General features: G+C 38.3%; 1 pseudogene; it reads right to left on the minus strand.

The window, feature by feature from the left end:
- LOC127627407 (netrin-G2-like) overlaps window positions 1-5,402 on the minus strand; it is a 96,043-nt pseudogene extending 90,641 nt beyond the window's left edge.
- Between the last annotated feature and the right edge of the window lie 1,977 nt (window positions 5,403-7,379).

The raw sequence follows: 7,379 nt of genomic DNA on the forward strand, positions 1-7,379 counted from the left end.
ATTGGCATGTTGTGCATTTAGTATCATTACGTTTATTGCATTGTTATTTATTTGAGGAAGTAGGGACATTTTTATTTGTGCTATTTAAAATGAAACATTTCCAAATTATTAAAAGCTGCCTCTTAAGTTAGTTGATAACAGTTCAGAGGACTTACCAGCGTGCAGAATCTCTCCGGCGGGTTCCCGCAAGTGATGCCCGGTGGCTCGACCCGGATGCGCACATACTCCTTCATAGACAGGGCTTTGGGTTGGCACGCGTAATGCTCCCACATGGCGCCTTCATCCGTGCTCACGAGCGACTTGCACAGGTCGTACTGGCCTCGGGCTTGCGCCAGAAGGTGCACAAGCAGTAAGAGGATCCCCGCGCGTGCACGCATGGCAGTCGCGCGACCGAGAGGGATTTCCGAGGGTCCGGAGAAACAGGAGAGGGACCACCGTGGGTACAGCTGGGGAACGTGTTAACATGGAACAGCAGCACCGGTGGTCAAGTTAAAACATTCCATAACCTCACCATGGTCATGCTTTGATTTATTCCAAGGGAAAAAGTCAAATATCTAGACAAATATGTGTATAAAAAGGTGTTTATAGTTATATGGTTGGGGGAAATCCTTGTGAATAGAGTTTATTGAGTTGTGAGTTGTTTGCACTGGCAGAGCAAGTCTTATTTATGTGCGCTTGGACACTGTCCCGGTCAAAGGTGCTGATGCGTTCTCTCGAACCTACATCCATAGCAGATCCTTGTGCATGTGCACGCCGCTGCAGAGCATAATTACGGGCTGGAACTCGTGTTGAATGGGGTATCCCCGTGTCCAAAATTAGAAATATCCATCAAGTTCCATTATTTCCTGGCAGCAAGATTTCAGCAGCCGCTGTCCATGGTCCTGAAAGCAAAACCCAGATAATTTAGTGCTCAATTTCACTTATCTTTCTTGATGTCAGTTTGTTTGTTTGTTTGTTTTTTTCAAGTGATGATTTTTAGCTGATAGCCTAATTTGCCAAAGACCCCGAACAGACGTTGTGAACTGCCACCAGTCCTGACAGATGGCCGGTTGCGTTCAACACAAGTCTGGAGTGAGAAACATGCGTTGGACTCACACTCATGCATGTAAACACTTCACAGACTTCTAGGAAGCCGGTGTGCATTAGATGCATGCAGATACAGCGATGCAGATATTGCACACTCTGTGCTGAATGTATGTTAAATGCAGTGTTGGGTAAGTTACACAAAAATAGTAATCCACTACAAATGACTAATTACTAACTTTACTTCTGTAAAATTAGAATCAGATTACTATACTAATTGCTTCATTGGACAAGTGATCACATTACTAATTACTTTGATTTTAAGTTACTTTCTAAAACACTTTTCGTCCCACCAAATTCAAAATGTCTAATTTTTCCTCCTTGTTCATTGTTGCACATAAGTCATACACTCAGCACCTCACATTACTCATTATATTATAGACCTCACTCATTACAGGTCTATAATTCATGCTTTAAAATAATTCAACATAAATAATATTATTTCAAAAACATGTGTAACGCTAATAATGTACTTAAATGTAATTAGATGAATTATAAGTCAGTAACTGTAATCTGATTACTAGGGCTGGGTATCGAGTTCGATACATTTTAGGCACCGACCGAATTGCCTCTAAACAATCGAGTATCGGAAAATGTCTTGTCGTTCAGTACCGAATTTCGAGACCTATGGGGTTAATCTCGTCAACGTCAGTGATAAGCATGTAGCATGCTAGATGTGCCCAAATCTAAAAGTCCGGTGACTGGCTGTGTTTAGGCATCAAGGAAAAACACTAGTTTACGCCGGATACGCCCAGAGACGCGGCTCACATGTGAGGCTGTAGTGTGTATGAGTATCAAGCCCCATACATGTGAAAGATGTGGAAAAGATCAAAAGTGTGGCTATGTTTCACCAGGCTCGATGCCAACAGCGCGCAATGCAATATTTTAACAAGATAATTGCTGCCAAGACCGGCAACACGACAAATCTAATGAAGCACTTGACAGTGCACGGAATAAACTTAAGAGCAGAAAGTTGCTCCGTCTTCGACTGCAAGAAGACCGAGCCGGTGCAGTCATCCTCTCAGCGTCCTCCTGCCACAGAGCTTCCTTCAACATGCCCACCAAATGAGTCCTCCTCAAACTACTGATGAATGCAGCGGTGCTATGACTGGGACTCCGACAGGTGAGGTTAACGTTTAGCAAACAAACCAACAAACAAAATCGGCTAACTTGTAGTGGTACATGCTTGTGTACTTGTTAAATTGACGTTTCTGTGCGCGGTGACATAGTCCTATAAACTGGGACCTACGTAGCCTTAGATATTGTTTGGATGTATGGCTGTAGCTAGCTAGCTAAATATGCTAAAAATTATTTATGGTTGACAGTAACTGATCATGTTTAATTCACATTAAACTTGTTATCTTGTCAAACCGTTCTTATCCAAGGGTTGGCTGAATTAATGGTTTAGCTTTCTAGTTTTAGTTTTTTTTCCCTCTTCACATTAATGTTATAGCCTCTGCCACTGCCGACCCTGGCATGAGGAGACCAGAAGGCACAGGAGATGAGTCTTTGAGTCTGTAAAAAAAAGTCAACAAACTGAAGTTTTTTTGAGATAATGTGTAATGTTTGTAATGTTGTTAAAACAGATTTCATAAAATTGGTATCCAAAAAAGTATCGTTTAGGAACCGGTTTCAAAGTCAAGGTATCAGTATCGATATCGAACTTTTTTTTAAGGTTACCCAGCCCTACTGATTACAAGAATTTAAAATATGATGTGTTACACTACTGTTTTGCAGTAAAAGTAATTAGATTACAGTAACTAATTACTTTGTAATCGCATTACACCCTTCAGTGGTTAAATGTTGCACTGTCGCTTGCTGTAGGAACCACATTTTTACTTTGTCCATTTCTCTGCAGATTCTACTGTATAAATGATATGTTTTGTCAGGTAACCTAAACATTTATAATGACTGAATAAACCTGACTGCATCTGGTGACACAATTAAACTATTTTTTTAAAGGTTAGATCAGGTAGAAATAATTTGTGGCATAACGTTGATTATTTACCAAAATCTGGGTTGCAGTGAGGCACTTACAATGGAAGTGAATGGGTCCAATTTTTGGAAGGTTTAAAGGCAGAAATGGGAAGCTTATTATTTTATAACCAAATTACATTAATTCTTCTATTAACACTTCACTGTAAAAAAATCCTGCTAAATTTATGGTAAAAAACTGCCAGAAATTCACTGTGAAAAATACGGTAACCATGTTTCAGGCTTAACGGGATGTAATTTTGATGCCTGTATATTTTAAGGTGAGTTATCTTAGTTTATATTATTAAATGATAAACTTGATATTAACCTTTTGAAACTATAAAAATCTGCTTTTCACTTTATAATGTACTGTTAATCACTGTAGTAATTACTGAAGGGCACATGATGACATGAAGTTCATCAATAGGGGCTCTTTCATGAGTAATGACCAATAAACATGCAGAGATGGCGCTCAGTGTCACTCAAATAAACACTAAAAACCATCAGGGTAATTTAAATAATGCAATAAACATTAACTAAACTACATCAAATATAACACAGAACACCCCAATGTACATAACTGAAATTACAAATATGACGAAACATAACTATTCCCCTAATATATAATTAAATGTAATGGGTCACGCAGGGAATTCTGGGAACGCACGATTCTTGTTTTTTACTCTTATTAAGAATAATATAAACTTTTAGCGTTAATTATACGGGAAAATCTGAATTTTTACATCTAAAACATTTCATTTTTCTTTTTTCTTCGGAAAACCACATGTATTGTCTTTTTAAATATATTTACATTTTGTACCGTATATTTGAAGGTAACTACACGTTTACCAATTAAGTTTTTTTTTACTGTAGCATTTTTACATCTTTTACCGTAAAACTCAATTAAAGTAGTTCATATGACTTGTGCATTTTATTCAAAGCCACTTGAAAACGTGCAATAGCTCTGTGAATCACAAAAGGCTGTTTAATAAGTAAATATATAATATGCACGTGCAGCGCCAACGTGTTATTGAATGGCGCTGCTATATTTACACACACTCGCGGCTATTTTTAGCCTTCACATGTTGCGCAACATTTGAGCGCTACTCACGAACAACATCTCAGATGTAGATGCTCAATAGTTCGGTTCACTTATAATATGCATTTAGAAAGGCACCGGAGGAGCATTTGACCAGAACTTGAATAAGAAGCGAATTAAACTACTGTGAACTAGCCTACAAACAAACACATACAGGACGTCCCGGAGAGCTCAGAATGTCAAAATAAAAGCGTGAGGGTTTTTATTATTATTATTTTATTGATATATATATATATATATTTTATTTTATTTTCATTTTTATTTTTACAAATTACAACAATATTTATGTTAAATGGGTTCCAAAAAATAACTGTGTGAATGAAAAGTCAACTGATATCTTGAATAAAAAAGGAGATCTGAATCCTCCTGATGAAGTCCAGATCCAAGATGAATGTTTTTTTGCAAAAAATAACAAATGAAATAACTGCCTTCTTTTCTACTGACCACTTATACTGGAATTACTGTTAATTTTGCCGCAACATTATCCAATAGACTAGTTAATAATAAAGTTATTTTCTTAATAGACATTTTGTAGTAGATTTCTATTGAAATAATGTGTAGTTAAAGGTTTGTGTTTCTTTACATATAATTAGCATCACTCAATGAGGTATAGATGTTCTATAAACTGATTATGAAAAAACAACACCGGTATCGGATCGGTATCGGAGGCTCTCAATTGATATTTATTTATTTAATTAATTGCACAATTGACCAGTGAATTTTAACCTTTGCATTTACACATGTAGACATTTGTTGTATGAAAGACACAGCATAAACACATTTGCCCTGTGAAAAATAACTTTTATTGAAAGTCGGGAGGGAGACGTGTCCCCCTCATCCCCAGCGTGGTCTACGCCCATGATCACGATAAAACCCTATAACTCGCGTTTATCAACCGAGAATGTCGGCGAGAGAGCTTATTTTGCTATTTAACTCGACCAGAAACAACTTTAAACATTAATCAAAAGTGAGGCGCAGTGACAGGTTCGTTTTGGGTTGTTGAAGTAGTTGAGATGTACTACTCACCTCGCGCTTGACGTGCGTGCGCTGTCCTCGCGCCGTATCGGCACCAAACCCGCAGCGAGGATGCAGTTCTTCCTGGTTTGTTTTTTAATTTTATTCCTCCCTGCCGTAGAGGTTTTTAAACACCCCGAAATATGCACACGCGCGCGCGGAAGGACGGTGCCCTAGTTCTGCAGGAGATGCTGAATTACCGGAGGAGGGTGCGTGTGTGAAGTCTCCAAAAGTCAAGAATATCGACTTGTACGTGTTCCCTCTACTACTCTTCTAGACCGGATTTGCCCTGTGTGTGTTCAAGGGCAGCAAGCTTCATGGCAAATCTCCCTCCCCTCTCTTGTTCCCCCTCCCTCTTTCTCTAATCCTTTTAAGCATCACTCTCAATCACTATCTGAGCCTTTATCTGCGGGCTTGTGCCCGGCTGTTGTACTGTCTTCTTTGAGGGGTTTGAGACAGAGCCGTCCCGCACTCAGGGACATCAGGGAATTTACGCACTTTTCAGCCCGCCCTGCTTGAGGAAGCCCCCTGACGGTTCACTTTGGTCCTCTGTTTTTGAACTTATTCCCATCATGTCCTCGGACATTCATTCTGAGATGCTGACTAGAAAGCTGGTTCCGTGGGACAGGTCGTGTTTTTTTTTTTTTTTTTTCCAGAGTTTTTCATTTGAGTTTTTTCGGTCTTAATGCCAACGGGATACATTTTGCCAAGGGTGTGTATTGTTGTGGAATTTTGGAATTTCAATCTCAGCTCCTATAATACATCTGTAATACACTGTGTACACAAAATAGTCGCACTCAGGACCTTCAGGACAAAAATGTCCCCATTGAAAACCATTAAAACTGCAATATTTGATCCCAGTGCCATTAAAGTATAAAATCATGAATTCTATGATATTATGCTGTCATTATGGCGCTCTGGCTTAAAAATGTATTTTTTAATATTTTCCAGCAGATGGCGCTATTTTCTCATATTTGACCTATGGAGCAAATACAAGCTTTTCCCCTATTCTCTGTTTGCTGTATTATAGAGCACTGCAGACCAATTGTATAAATGATGCAGCTAAATGTGTGTGTGTGTGTGTGTGTGCGTGCGTGCGTGTGTGTGTGTGTGTGCGTGTTTTTGTGATTTACGAGGACAATTTTGTAGTTACAAATTAGTAATTAGAAGGGTATTTTGCTATAAATGTGATTTATGAGGACATTTCTAGTGTCCCCATAATTCAAATCGCTTAAAAATCATACTAAACAATGTTTTATTGAAAATGTAAAAATGCAGAAGGTTTTCTGTGAGGGTTAGGTTTAGGGGTTGTGTTAGGTTTAGAGGATAGAATCTATAGTTTATACAGTATAAAAGTCATTATGTCTATGGAAAGGCCTCATAATGATAGGTAGACCAACATGTGTGTGTGTGTGTGTGTGTGTGTGTGTGTGCATGTGTAAAAACAACAGTGGCATTATATAAACAAACTTGCATTTAAAGGGTTAAAATCCTGAAAATGAATTAATATTTGGTAGTTATGATCAGTACTGATGTTGCTAAAAATTTAACTCATTGAAAGTGAAAAATAATGTTCATGTATAATATTATCATGGCAGTTTTAGCAAGTGACGGTGACATTTTTGTCCTCTAAGGACCTCTGAGTAACCTTTTTAAATTGATGCACAAGGAGAGAAAGAGCTTTTTTTTTTTTTAAAGCAGGACATGCACAATAATACGATTCGTATAATTGATAAAACAACTGATAAACAAATGAAAACAGAAATGTATTTGGCCACTTTCTGAGTGTCAAACATTAGTGGAACATGTCAATAGTTATCTCTTAAAAATACAGGTTCTTTAATGTTAGTCCCTGGTGGTGAGTGGAGCTTGAGCTAACGATGAGGACAGGTTGATGACACACATGTTATTGATTGCTCGCTTCATTGTGAAAATGCTGTGATATTTATATGATGGTGGCTGTGGGGATTGAACCAGCAACCTTCTGATTACCAGTTATGTGCTCCACTATGCCAACATCACACCAGGGTCTTCTGATCAGTGTATTGTTTCTAAGTTATTAAGAGTAATATTGCAGGTTCAATAAGTTGAGCTCAATCGACAGCATTTGTGGCATGTTGTGGATTACAACAAAAGTTGATTTCGGTTACAGTGAGGCACTTACAATGGAAGTGAACGGGGCCAACTCTTAATCGTTAAAATACTCTCT

The sequence above is a fragment of the Xyrauchen texanus genome, chromosome 34 (genome assembly GCF_025860055.1).
Source record: "Xyrauchen texanus isolate HMW12.3.18 chromosome 34, RBS_HiC_50CHRs, whole genome shotgun sequence".
Lineage (NCBI taxonomy): Eukaryota > Metazoa > Chordata > Actinopteri > Cypriniformes > Catostomidae > Xyrauchen > Xyrauchen texanus.